This window comes from Hippocampus guttulatus, chromosome 17 (assembly GCF_054856545.1).
Source record: "Hippocampus guttulatus isolate MCC_2025c chromosome 17, RoL_Hgut_1.0, whole genome shotgun sequence".
NCBI classification, from domain to species: domain Eukaryota; kingdom Metazoa; phylum Chordata; class Actinopteri; order Syngnathiformes; family Syngnathidae; genus Hippocampus; species Hippocampus guttulatus.
Window position 1 is genome coordinate 8,757,740 of NC_141277.1, and position 15,336 is coordinate 8,773,075.

General features: G+C 43.1%; 1 protein-coding gene across 2 annotated transcripts in view; it reads right to left on the bottom strand.

Annotated features, from left to right (window-relative positions):
* The window catches only part of bcr (BCR activator of RhoGEF and GTPase), a 60,151-nt gene that overhangs the window by 41,601 nt on the left and 3,214 nt on the right, over positions 1-15,336 (bottom strand). The window lies entirely within an intron of this gene.

Genomic DNA, 15,336 nt, shown 5'->3' on the forward strand with positions numbered 1-15,336 from the left:
CAGGATTTAGCCACGTATGAGCCACAAAACACCCGATATATCCAAATGAGCAATCTCAAAGCTGTCAACTATCCTTTGTTGTCTTTTTAGCGCTGTAACTCGTTTTATTATGGAAGCACAGATTTCCATTTCCTGTTTTTGTTCAATACTTAATCTTAATCGGAGGGTCAACCGGTCCTGAGCAGGCAGCTCTTTGGTTTTGACGAAGGGTGTGGCTACTAAAGAGGAAACTGTATGAACATACACTGCGTTTTAACTAAAACTGCAAAGTGTTTTTATTTAACGTTTATATTTAAAGTACTGACAGAAGGACAACCTCTGAACATATCAGATTAAAATCAAAAAAACAAAACAAAAAACAAAAAAAAAAGGAAAAATAGCAACAAAAAATGGAAAATAGTACAAAATATTGGTCACAATTTTCTTCGAATAGACAAAAATACGTCCATCTTAGAAATACAAAAATATTTGATTCCGTGAAAAACAGAAAAACAACAACAAAATTTGAAGGAAAACGGTTTTGTTTCTCGTCTTTGTCTTCTTGTTTCTTACAAAATGTCGTAGGGACTGATAATTTAAATGGCCGTACTAACTGCCTGGAATTTTGTCTGTTGACCGTTTCATCCCTTGTGGCTTCACAACCTTTTCAAAACCTATGACAACATTTCTGGCGTTGGTTCTCGTGGTACAGGACATGGCTACACCCTGTACACGTCCGTCAACCTGCTTAACTTGCAAAGCACATAGGCGGACTGTATTTTTCTCTTCCGAGTGTCAATATTCAGAGCATTAAGCCGTCACAAGAGGCAAACCCATTTAAGCTGGAAGCACACACTCGCATCACCCAGAGGCAAACTCGGTGCGCCTGAATAGCTGACACAAGCGTACACACAAAAGTAAACAAACAAGCTACACTAACCCACAGTGGGATGGGAGGAAGTATATTTTTATCTTCTCTGTACAAGGCTGTGAGGATCCCTGAATTATGCATTTCGCATTTTGTCACCATTTCAAACACTTGGAAGGTGTTTTATAATTTCGATTACGTTTTCGTCAATGCAGTACCTGGGCTTCCAAGTTTAATTTGTTCTGTGACAAATCACCTGTGTAGCAAATAAATATTCCACGTTGAAATGAGATGAAAAGAAATGACATGATTATTAAATTAATCCATGCACCCCCCACCCCTGATTTGAGAATTTTGGCCTGTTTTGCTGCCGCTTCTCCTTTCATCTCCTATGTCGGCAAGTGGGTGCACATTTGTGATCCCTTCTATGGTTTGTTCCTTTTTATTTATTTATTTTTCTTCCTCCAAATAGTTTTTTTTCTGAGTTTTGGCTTGACTGGATGGAGGGTGTAAACCAGGTGATTTTTGTGAAGCCATTAGAGACTGTTTTGTGATTGAGCCCCATATAAATGAACCTAACTTGACTCAAAGGTCCATTGACTTCAAGAAATATTTTTCTTTCGTGCAACAAAGATGACCTGATCACAACTCGCCTCTGCATCGCTGCAGCAAGCGTAAAAGGCCATTTGCAACGAGGGCAAAGTGAAGGCAAACAAAATGAATCATGAACTGGCTGAAAATAGCACTGTGGCCCGAAGAACAAAACTCAAATTAAAGCCTGAGACTCCCACAGGTCCTCAAATCAACTCTGAACAACCACAACTGCAGCTATTTCCTCCTGAGTATTGTGAACTCCAACAATCTGCCCGCAGAAGCATCTGAAGGATGGCGGCAGGAAGGTTTTGTTCATATAATGGGTCCCCAAAATGACAACATTTTGCCGGTCCATCATGCTTCATCCGTCAGCAGGCTGGGTAACCATCTCCGTTCAGTACACTATGTTCTTCGTATTGCGAAACAGCCAATGAAAGACATCAATCTACTCATTTGGAGCCTATCCCAGTTTGTCCAGTTCAATAAACAGCTGGCGTATTTGAAGCGGTCTTGAAAATACAATGTTTGTAACTCCAAAAAAAAATTAAGAAATAAATAGATTTGGGATTGTATTTTGTGCAAGCCTAACATGTAGCCATTCCATTCTACACTAGCATTGGAACTCAGGGTTTCACTTGTTCTCTCCTTGTCCAAAATTCCGTCCTGTCTTTGGCATTTCAGTCAGGCATAGACCACAAAACGGTTTGCATAATAACGCTTGCATAGTCATTTGCCAGCAGTGTGAGGCCATTAAATACAAAGATGATGTTAACACGTGCTCACAGATATACACAAAAAGTGACAACACATCTGCATGAGCAGACACAATGTCATTAAACCAAAAAGGCTCTTCTCAACGTGAATATTTCATCACGAAGTGGTTTGCCATGTTTCCATCCAAATAGGAGTTGCCAACCATTTCTTGACGGGAGCGACCCCCTATCTGCAGGCAAAAGCCTTCTAAATAGTCCCGAGTGTGTCCGTGACAATAAGCAGAACTACTGCTGAGATATCAGTGCACGCCCCGCCCCCCTCCCCCCACATGGACTCTTACAACTCACACAATGCATGTCAAAGGAGGTGGTCTGACCCATATACGGCTCACACTGTGTTTTCACGGCGAGGGCATGCGTGGAAGCCGGGCGCATGGAAACAATTAACTTAAATTAATGCTTAAAGTGTACCGCATGCAATATTTACATCTCAGTTGGAGTGAATGAAGTCACTGTGAGGTATGACACTTTTTTTTTATACATGCCACATGCGTTTAGACTTTACTGTTTTATTCACCATATTTAGCCAGTAACTTCCCATTGACGCGCTGCACAAATCAAAAGAAAACTCAATGATGATAACAACAATAATAATAACAATCCTAATACATGCTAATCCTGAAAACTCTTCTCTGCTTTCACTGACGATTTTTTTTAATCGGGATGTGATGACCGTTCCATATCGAGATCCTTTTGAAGACTTTCAGGTTTGAACAATCAACAATGAATCTCTTAAAAAAAAGTGTTCCAAACAACACCGAAAGATATTGTCATCTCTTTCCCTTAAGTCACTCAAAATATCAAACAAGACCAAGCCAGTCAACACGCATATACAAATTGACAGTGCTGTCAAAGAATGATGCCAAAGTAATTCACTTTATAGCAATGAACAGCAGCCCTTGGCAATGAGCCTGAGGTGGCGCTGAGTCAAGCAGTGGTCAAGGATGGACGATGAGAGGAATGGGGTGTGGGGGACGGCAAAGAGTGGGAGCACATTATCCTTTGAGAAGGGAGACAAAGGCCAGCAGGGCTTTCGCTACACTCCAGTGACAACAAATAATAGCTCTCCAAGACCTGTGAGTGACCCACTTTTCACCAATGGTAGGCCATTGATACCCAAAACTAGGGATGCTTTGGCCACACTTGAGTCTTTTTGTTTTAACCCTTTCATGCATCCTGTAACCTGATAACATGATCATCTGTCCACTGTAGTAACCGCCGTCCCTCAAAGGGTTGAACAGGTCAATTGTGTTCATTCTTTTAAATCCTTCTAATTCCCCTTAAAGTGATATTAAAATTAAGTAAAAGCAGAAAGATCTTTCCTCAGGATGCAAATGGCAACACAAAATGTCCCACGGTTGATACGAATTCATTCAAGTGAGTAGTATAGCATCCTTTAACCTGTACTGTACGCAATCACTGCTCCATTCCCTCTAACCTTGGCTGCTCTAAAATTCACGGGCTGTTAAGTCAGAGCCATTGATGAATGTTTCAGTAGGGTTATTCTTAGTCGCATGTGACCTCTTGTTTAAGTGCTTGAGTCCATGCACGCTAACACTCAAGTCTCACTTTAATGAAAGGCATTTTGGGGGGGGAAATCACATCAGGGTTCTGCTGAGTCACGTCTGAAACATGCAGATTCATGGCTCCCCTTCAGATGAAAAGAACTCCCACGACGAAAACGGACCAAGAAAACAATGAAGCCCTGCACTGCTTTTTAATTCACTTACGTAAGATACTCAGCAGGGACATGAATTTTGAATTAAAGTAATGGAGGGAGTGAAGAGAGAGATGAAGACACATCTAAGGGGGATAAAATCTGAGCATGTCTGTGCACTGCGGTAACCTTTACATTTCTGTGACCAAGATCCAAATATCATGTATCGATATCATGTTCTGACAATGAATGCACCTGCTGTCATATAATTGGTATTTCGACCGAACACTTTCACGAAAAGTATATCCAAATGTATCCCCAAAACACAGCATTACACGTACTGTATCTCAATAGATGTTACCAAATCTCACCAAGATTTGAAAAATGTAATTACAGCGGAACCTCAACATTCGAATGCCTCACAGTTGGTACAATTACGTGACACTTCCTTAAATCTCGCAAAACTTCAGCATGTGGAACGTCACCATTCATTTCAACTTAGTAACATTGAGAAAATCAAAACCATAGAACACATTAAATTGTCAAATATTTAAAGTGCCTCGGAATATGTGTCATTGGCATTTTCTTTTTATAGAAGGTGGGAATCAAATTAATGAAAACACGAATAGTTCGAGAATATACGGCAGGCTTCGGGATGTCTTATTTTCAAAACTGGTTGCTTCGACAAATCATCTTACAGCCCTCGTCTTGAAAAGACGCACAGACAGTCTTGCAGGCGGTGGTGCAGATTTAGTCACTCCCATCACAACATTAAGGCTGCAATACCATCGCACTCACACTCACACCGAGGGACAATTTAGAGTTGATCGATTAACCTGCCGCGCATGTTTTTGGAATGTGGGAGGAAACCGGAGTACCCGGAGAAAACCCACGCAGGCACGCGGAGAACTTGCAAATTCCACACAGGAAGGCCGGAGCCGGAATTGAACACCTCTGCACTGTGAAGCCGCTAACCAGTTGACCACCGGGCCGCTAAAATGTGAAACAGAATATTTGTTTTTATTTTTCATTTTTATTTTCAATAGGAGATTATTATTATTTAATATTATGCCATTACATACTCATTTCAATTGAATTACCAAAATTGTATATTCGATTTTGGAAGGAAAATAAAACATTTTAAACCTCAAAACCTAGCATTAAATGTCTTGGATGAATTCCGTACATGGTACAGTCACATATTCAGTCCTGTGGCGACCACGTTCTCTCCGGAAAACAAATCCGGGACGCCGACTAATGGCGAGTCATTATTTATTTTTGTACGTAGTATATAGTGATTCGAATTAAAATGCTTCTTTTACTTGACTTAATGTATTTTGTATTCAGTCGAGGTCTTTCTCCAGTCCGTCAAGACGTATGACGTGCGCTCATGATTTAAACCTTTGATTGGAACCTATGATTGACACGGCTGTGTCAATCATATGTTGCCACTATGCACGGCTTGTACGGTGCCAGTTTGGTTTTAACACGGAGAACGTTTAGCATCTTGGCGTCAGACCAAACCAGCTTTGACTCATCTGCGAACGCGTGTGACCTGTTATTCATGCATGATGGATTCGAATGTCAGACTAAAGCAGACAACCGTCCCCCGCAGCTCGAGAATTCCAGCCAGCCAGCCTCCCAGGTAGTGGCGTGTGACTCATGGTGGCCACATGGCACGGGCTGTCTTTTTTAATTTTTTTTTTTTTGCTGTTCACTGCTTAATATGGAGTTCTGAAAACGTGATAGGGCTTAGTGGACAACTGAGATGTGGTTGCACATGTGGGCCACACCGTCCTATAGCTGATCATAATTAATCAATCTGAAGTCTGTTTGCTCTCTAGCCTTAACGTTTTTCGACTGTTCATAATTCCCTCCACCTTGTATGGTGGAGCGTGAACTCCCCAGTTCACGCTTCACGCTTTGAGGTTGCTTTTCTTCAGCTGGAACTGGTGCCTTTGTCAAAATAGGGGGAAATATGATCAGTTCAAAATATCAGTTTAGTGTTGGAACAAAAACTCTAGGCTTCTGTTGATTTGCTGATTGATTTTTTTTTTGAATGTCACAAAAAAACAACAATAACAGCTACAATAATGGACCCCAAAGTTTATTTGGGGTCCATGTTAACAATTTGGAATATCACTGCTTAATTCTGAACACAGCCACATCAGTTATGAGGGTGTGCACATTTCTGCAACCACATCATTTCAGTTTGTGTTTTTTGGGGGAATTTTTTTGCCCTGAAAATCAAATAACTCACTGCCTCACTTTCTACGTACTTGTGTAATGTGCGAGGGCGGGTGCACAGGGAGGCTAAGGTTATCACGTCGGTTCGACCCAGGGCTGTTCCGTGCAAAGCAGGAATTCGACACCCAATGTCACAACAGACACTTCCGAGTGGCACAGCATCAATAATAAATGACAGAGAAAGGCATTCAAGTCTTAAGTTTCAATATCTCAAACACCCCCCTGGCTTCTTTGTTCGTGGGCAGTCCCGGAACACCCTCGCTGATTTGACAAGCTCCCACTGTACCTCGCAGATGTGACAGGAAAAAAAAACGTCGGCGGGTCCCATCAAACGCAATTAGCCTTGAGCAAGGGCTGCCATTTATAGGCTCGTAAAGTGGGCCAAGTGTGCGACAATGACACACAAAATATATCGGAGAACAAGAGGAGGAAAATATGAAATGCAGTGGTGTTAGTCGGTGAAGAATTGATAGTAAGGGAGAAGGGGGGGGGGGCGCTGTAAAGTGAGACCGTTTTGGCCATGTGGACACCATGTGGACACTTGGCTGGAAGCGTTGGATCCCACAATAAAGAAACGCATGCAGAATCAGATCATAAAACATCATTAGATGGTGTCTAAAAAGTGAGTTTATTAAAACAGACCAGACTACGAGCAACTATCTGATTCAAAGACAACCAAAACAATTGCAACATCATGCACCTTGTCTACGGCCTTAATATTTTGGGTTCCCATTGAAGGCAGCTTTTCCATCATAACACGATGATGTCATCATCACCACTTTGCTTGCTTACACTGAACGACATCAGATAAAACGACGCCAAAACAGCTTTCCAGTGTTCCGTAACCGAGTTGGGCCAAGTCCAGTTTGACCGAGTCGGCCCGTTCTGCCGTCTGTTCACCAAATGCCACCTAGTGCAAAACTGAAAAAAAAATTACGGATACAAATATTAGCACACTTTGCCATTACGATGCACAGAAACAATCTGGCATGTATTCAGACTCTACCGGCCGATCGCCATAACGCTTGTTGATGACATCATTGTGTCTGCCTCAGTGTGAAAATGGCGACAAGCACGTCTGACCACAGAGCTGCCAAAGCCATTTGAAATATATATATATATTTTTTTTAATCTCAATTTTGCTGCCGGGTAGGTACGAAGATAAATAAATCTGCTCAGATTCTCCTGCCCGTTTGACAGGAAGCAGAGAACAATAGACGAAGAGCCCGTACAGCTTGTGAAAAACGGCCTTTAAAACTCTCTCCAATTAATGACTGATTGCAGATAAGTGACTTCCATTCGCTCTCCTCTTAACCTGCTCAAAGTACGCTTGAGCTTTGCAGAAGCCCAAAAAAAAAAAAAAGGAATGAAATCCTCATGATTTCCAGCGGATTGGTGCGGCCGAAAATGATGATAATTCCCAACGTGTCCTGAATTTTACACAAAAAGTTCCATCTCTTTAAGTGGACTTTCTCAATTGCCGTTGGTCAACCAGGTTTCAAAATCGATGTCTTTTGTTGCCAAGTTTGCTGCAGGCGGTGCACAAGCCAAAAGAGGCACACATAAAAGGGGGAGGCGGACTGGGGAAAGGGTATAAAGTGACAGAAAAGAGATATCGCAGAAGGATGGTTGTTACCGAAGGCCATTCAGGGAAGAGATGAGGGAGGGGGGCAGAACACAACATGAAATGTGATCTTCCCCAGGAGTTCACATTCAACCACTCCCTCTACTGAAAGAAGCTCAACAAATATCAAATAAATGACATTGTCAGCTTGAAATGATTTTTTTTTTCTTTCAACTGAATCTTCGCATCTATACTGCTAGACTCCCTGAAGAATCTTCCACTTGGATCGTTCCCTCCTCTTCTGATCTGGTCCCGAAATTACCCCGAAAGCTTTTCGAGCCCCACCATAATAACTTTCACAGACTTGCTTTTCATTCGCAATATTTAAACGCGGGCACTCAGTAGTGAGCAAACGTCTGCCAAGACCAGATTGTGGTCAAGACTGTTTACATGACACTATAAAATATAAAAATAAACCACCACAATGGATAGTGAGAAGGACGTTTAAGATTTTCAGCTTCACGAGGTTTCACAGCTACACAACACTTCCATTTCGCCTACACTTACTGCTTTTGTTTGTGATTCTCGGTGCCTTCAATTTTGTTGCCGTTCGGCGAGTAAGAAAGCGTTGCTCTATTTGGTTGAAATTTGAAAAACGTGTTTGCCCCCGTTTCCACACGCTTGACGCAATGCTTGCTGGTTGCCTACGTGTTGTTGAAGGCAAAACACCTGCTCGGCGATGAGTCGACGTCGAGCTCTATGCGTCATTGCGAGGTGGAAAAGTCTAACGTGTCGACTAGTCGCTTCAAGCCCGGTTATGGGCATACTGTGAAAACAATCTAAGACCTTCAGAAGGCAAATGAATTGAATCCTAACTGGTCAAGTCAAAGGCCAGATCTCAAGCCAGAACAATGCATCTTTATTTATATCTGGCTTTCACAACAGCTGCAGTTGTAACAAAGCGCTTTATAGAAGAGTTAACATGAAATAACAAAATACGGTAATACAGTGGTACCTCTACTTATGAAATTGATTGGTTCTGGAAGAAATTTCTTAACTAGAACATTTTCCATGTAAATGACCTAATCCGTTCCAAGACCCCCCGCCCCCCCATAATTCAGACATAAATGTTTGCAAAAGCATAAAAATGCATCAAAATATGTAACAAATATATGGTACAATTAGATTATTGCACAATAAATGAGAGTCGTGCATAAGGTAAAAAACAAAGAATAAAGAAAATGGTCATTTAACTTCGAACTGCATCCTCATCCTTTTTTGCCCTCTTTCGCGCATGCTCTCTCTCAGAAGTGGTTTTTGCCTGGCGTTTTGTCATGAAACTGATCCAAAAACGTTTGCCTTCGTCGGCCTTTAACAATCCTTTGAAAATGTCCAAGGCAAACATCACCATTTTAGCCAATGGGATGCCACGATGATGCTCGGTAATAGCCAATGGCAGAGCAGCGATAAGTATGTTGCGTTCATGAAATGTTCGGAAGTTGAGGTACCACTGTATAACACAATACATAACTTTAAGACATGGACAGTCATGCAATTGTAACCACTATTCCTGCATACGCTTTGTTGTTTGAAGCAGTTATAGATGAAAGATGAGAGAATCAAAGTCTCCTTTCACCAATAGAGCATGTGTTTCACTTACTGCGGCATGTGAAGGCAGCAAGACCCACAATTGAAGGTTAGCGGCAGTGAAGGCAAGGCAAAGCAATTTGGTGGTTACAGTTTTATTCATGCGAAAGGTATACTCATAACTTAAAAATGAAATGTATCATCTTAAAGCAAAACTATGCAATTACTATCCAGTTACGACACGCGAAAGGAATCAAAGTCGGTGCCCAGCCTGGAACAAATCGAGTTCAATCTTCTTTTTTCGTTTTTTTACAGTGTTGTTTTTAAAACCTTTTTCCCTCCAACTCTGCTCCAGCGCACTTGCCAAAGGAAGAGTCGGCTGCCAACAGGCAACCACTTTGCTCATTAGCCAGATAATGTGTTTTTTAGTTTTACAGCACGGCTACTTTATTTCTGCAGTCTCACTACAACCCACCTCTCTCTCTCACACACACAAACACACAAGCACAAAGAGCATCGGCAGTGATTAACAACTGCTATTTATTGAGCAAAGCCATCGAGCTGCCCACAGCAAACACAGCACAATGAGTCGGGGAGTTTGGAGCAGCGGGGCCACGGGGCCACAGTGATGTCGGTGTGACAATAGTATTGGGACACCTGGTTGTGAAACCAATAGGAAGGGAAAATATGGCGTTAGTCACCTGGGAATACTTTCTAGAAAGAATTTGGAATCAATCTGTTAGGAATCATTATTGAACATTTTGGGAATGAAAACGTCAGCAATTTTCGGACTGTAGAGTCAGTTTTCCTAATATCTGTTCCACTTTATCCTTAAGGTCTTCTGTAGCTCCAGATGCTGAAACGGCACAGTGTTTTGTGTCACCAAATAATTAGAGGTGCGCGCGGTTTTGCCCAAGTGATGGTGGGGAGGCCAGAACGCATTGGTCCAAGCTGTTCTGTAACAAAGTGGCCTGTTGCTGCTGACATTTGCCATTGATCGTGTTGCTTTATAGACTTTCTGCAGTTAAACCCCCACCAGATCATTACAGTGAGAGCCCTGTAAATCCTGGGGGGGGGGTCGTGACCTTGATCACTCCTTGGTTTTCATCCCCCACTTGTAAAGTGGAAATGAAGCCGCAAGGGTACCCAGCCATTTGCTAGCTTGCGATTCCAATGGAGGTAAATGATCAATTGCCAATGAAGATGCAACGTAGTGCATAAACTGGATTTGTCATAATCTACTGAGATAGGAATTAAAATAAATACATAAATAAAAATAAAATAAAACAGCCATTTATTTGACCTCAGTGAAAGTATGTTTCTATTTTGTTCAACTCACATCAGCAAGCAACCAGTCGTTTCACGGAAGCTCAGGCCACGTGAAATAGGACATGGCGCATTAGCATGGTGTGTTACATGAGAAAGGCGAAAGGCTAATGTTAATCGGAATTAGTTTGTAATTCCCAGACAAAAGAGGGCGGATTAAATGTTACTTGTTCACATGACTAGACTGCTTTTGGATTGAGCGGCCCCGCCCCCCAGCCCCAATCCAGAAGACAACATGTGGGTGACGTGTGTGTGTGTGTCACTACAGTGACTGCTTATGTCCACCGGTGGATTACGTTGGAATTACTTTAATCATTAAATTACGTACTTGCTGAACAAACCGAAGACGACAAATCCATTGATGGTTTATGTTGACAGCAAATTAATATGCATTCGATTTTCCCATCAGACTCAACATACAATATTTATTTTGCATGAAGTGAAGTGGATGCTTTACGTTATTCCTGCCTTGTGATGCCAGTTTCGGTAGGCCAACATCCCGAATAGTTTTACCGTATTTTGGCTGTGTTACATAGTGATTAACTTCTCCACATTTGTATGACAGTTCACCGTTAAATTATTCATCAAAACGTGGTCTACAGTTAAGAAGTGTTTTACGATGGCAATTAATTGTCCATTAATTGGAACAATACTTCCGGAGAAGCATTAGTTTCAGAGGTCCCGTTGCACTTGACAAAGCTTCAGAGACGCCGAGGACATGGCCCAACGACAGTTTTCACAAGCTGCCGACATGCTGTAAATGTTCATGTAAAATAGGCGGAATTCCCCTTTGTTGCCGAGACCGGAGGGCCAGATAATAAAGACAAATGAGGCGTTATCGGTTATTCATTTTCATAAGCAGCCATCTAACATGCGGATCCACGCAGTAAATAAAGCAGGTCTTTATAAATACACCCCCCCCCCCCCCCCCACACACACACTATCTCCCCTATGGCTTTCGAAAGCTTGTTGTGTTTTACGACCCTGTGCATCTTACCGAGGATACACAAAAAAGAAAAAAGAAAACAAACAGAAAAACACAGCAAAAGGCCTGCGCTCGCCAGTCCCCATAAACTCAGCGGCCGATATGAGCTGGGCCAGGAGGGAGAAGAAGGAAGGGGCTTACCGGGGGTGAGTTTCCAGAAGGGATTTTCCAAGTGTATTTTACTATCAGGGTTTTGCTTGCAAGCAATGTACAGACAGATGCTAAAATGAAAAGAAATTGTCCAGTTAATCCGGGGTTATTATCTTGAATGCCTGGCGTGGCATGTTGCTGGTCTCCTGTGACGATTATATCTTTTCACTCATCGGCTGCCATTCTCCCTTATCGCCAAAAAATACTCACGAGGGTTTTGGTTGGCCTTATTTGGATTTTGGAAATAATAATCATAAATTCCGATTTTGGATATATATTTTTTTTAAATGTCGCCAGTGGCACTTCCCGTGGGCGTTGAGTTCGATCCTTAAGCCACATGACCGTTCGCAGATGGAGCAGGGGAACCTGAATTCCACTGGGACACGAGCCGCCCGCTGGTGTTGTTGAATGCGCCTCTCGGTTCATCGGTCGCGGTGTATTTGTGAAACTGCAGTGGGACGAGTTATGTGCCAGGCTGATCTGTCGACTGCCAGAGTTTCAAGCGGCGTGGTGTTGATGTTGGCTCGCTTCAGGAGGTCCCTTGTGTAGTCCAGAAGGCGCCGCTTTTGCTCCGCGGCAGAGCGCTTTGCACCTCTCAGTTGTCCGTAGAGGACTTGGCGGGGGAAGGCGGTGGTCAAGCATGCAGATCGTGTGTCCAATCCACCAAAGATGTTTCGGCCAAGAAGGTAGGGCGTAACTTCCAACTTCTTCACTCCTACCAGGTGAACCTCCAGTGGCATGAGGGAACCCATGACGACCTTCTCCTGGCAGGAGTTGCAGGGCGCGTCCTGTGGTCCGGTCTGTTGGACTCCGCCTATGCAAGTCCCCAGGTGCAGGTTTGGGATCACTCTTAGTCTGGCCTCTACCCTTCGACCTGTTCGGCTTGGGTGGCCTTGCCAGGAGTGCGGGACTCCGGCCGATATAGCTCATCGGGGTCATGGAGACGTGCAAAGTGCCACGATAAGGTGGTGATGCCGTCGAGTCACACAAACACACAAAGCACATCCCTGAGAGAGGAAGTGCACGGTGACTTCCTGCGATCCAGTCTGGCAGCCAGCTTACACGCTGGCAATGCCACTGCACACTGTCACCTACACTCATCACTGGCTTCTTACAGGATTTGTGGAGAAAATCTCTCCCACCCCTGAGACAGATAAACGCGCAACACCAGCTCTGTTTTCTTTCGAGCTACCTTCACTTCAAGGACAAAAGTATTTGGACACAGGAAGTGGAAAAACAACAGCAGAGGCTGGAGTTTGGTGTGGAAAGAACAACATGAGGTGCATCCATCCATTTTCGATGACGGTCATGCTTATTAGGGTTTGAGTGCCAGGGAACCAAACCCAGCTGCTTTGATTCAAAAGCAAAAACAATGAAATCATGAAGCAAAGATGATCACTTTGAAGCACAAAATGCCCGAGGCGGCTTCCAGTGAGGACGCCTTCCAAAAACATCAATGGTCTGAGCAGGGGGCAGAGACGTAGGCCTTTCTCCTACCACTTTATTCACTGCAAAAGGCGAGGAAGTCAGTGTGTTTTCCTAGCAAGATGCAATATTGCTAGATGTTCCACCTCACTTCATGTTTCAAAGCAATAGTGGTGGACAGGCAAGCTAGCAGTAGTAATCCTAATGCTTAATCACTTTCATTCAACCTTTGCACAAATCTGATCTCATTTTCTTTCCTGACACACGCGCGCGCGCGCACACACACACACACACACACACACACACACACACACACACACACACACACACACACACACACACACACACACACACACACACACACACACACACACACACACACACACAAACAGGCCAGACCAGGATCAAATGATTCATGCATCCAATAGTGCGGCAATACCTCTATAAACGTACAACCTTGCAATCAGTATGATGTATTATTTTACCATTGTGTTCTCCAGTTGGTTGTGTGTTGTTTATGATACTGTATGTGGTTGCTGCTGTTACCTGAAGACCTTCTTTATTTCCATAAGTACATTTCCTGTTTGCAATTTCCACTGTATTACCATTATCGTTTTTGTTTTCAAAGAAAAACTTTCTCTGTTTTACTACCTTATATGCTACCGGCTTAACTGCAGTGCCAAGGTTTGATTCCCAACCAGTCCCGCAATTCCCAACCACTGATGGTCCCAAGCCTCGGGGAAAAAAAATTAAGCATGCACATTCGAACTCTTGATGGAACAGGTCGCAAGTTGCAGACATAGTGTAAAAAAGCAAATAATTCCATTGCCCTCATCATCAGACAGCCTCTTTCATATTATTTTGTTTCTCCTTGCATTAACCTACAAAGCATTCCAACACATTCAGCGATGGCGTCTCACTGCTGTCTGCGACCTCGTCTTAATACTCATACAGCTCGTGCTGAGGGCCAGGTGGCTTCAAGGTGTTTAAGCAAATAACGTGTGTATTGTTCTCGTCTTGTTTTGTGTGTGTGTGTGTGTGTGTGTGTGTGTGTTACGTAACGAGCGAGATCTTCCCCTCTGGGCCTATCTTGACCAGTCGAGCGAAAGGCGACAGCTCTGCCTCGCGCACTCAAAAGTGTCTTGCTTGGCTTCCGACGATGCAACATCAGCGCCAGAAATGATGCAACATTTATTATCATCGCCTTCACTGTCAGCACGATGCCCATTCGGCCCTCATCAGCTTTCTACATGCGTGGGAGAAAGCGGGGGTCCAACTCTGCAGGGTGCCTCACCAACTTCTTATTTCACCAATCTAGATGATCCCGCTTAATACATCAGTCTGAAACATATATCCACCCTTCCCCACCACACCCACCCAATGCTCCGTCTTCCTCCCCACTGAGCTCATTGTGGTGGAAAAGATGCTAAAACAAAGGGAGCAGACAGTGCAGTGATAATCCTCAACGCAGCAGCTGTAACCGAGCTACATTTGCTGTTTTGGTTTTGCTAACTGGGCACTCTCTTAATGGTTTTGGCAATGTTTTGCCTCTGAAAATCACTTCGATGCATCTTTTACATTGACTGCAAATGTTCCTCCATACAGGATGTGAGCTCTTGTACTACTCTGCCCATCACATCCTGCCTGGGGGAGCAAAACAAGGCACAAAAAATATATATATAAAAATACCCTCACATTTGATTTCAGCATGGCCACAATGGCAGCACCTCAGTTCAAATAAATAAACTAGAGATGCACAGACAGGAAACTGATTTCAGGCTGTACCACATCAGAGAATATTGATGTCATAAATATGCATTCACTCTGAATTGAGGATCAAGTGTGCCTCACATTATCATTACACCCAAAGCTAAACACAGCATTGAGTGAAGAAGCTGTATTAGCTAACGAAATTTAGCACTTAAAGTTGAAATGAAGAAAATGAACACCCAGAACTGTGTGAATCTCCACCGAGGCAAAATAATCATGCAATACACTGGGATATTCTTTCCTCCAATGCCTTAATCCTGATACACGCATCATGATTTTTTTAAAACTTCTTAAGTGATTTTTTTTTCCAAATGTGCGAGACCCCACATGACACAGAAGCCATCAAGTATATTTTTACTCCTCTTATAGTGGGTGACGTCCCCATCAGATAACCAGCACAGTACACACACA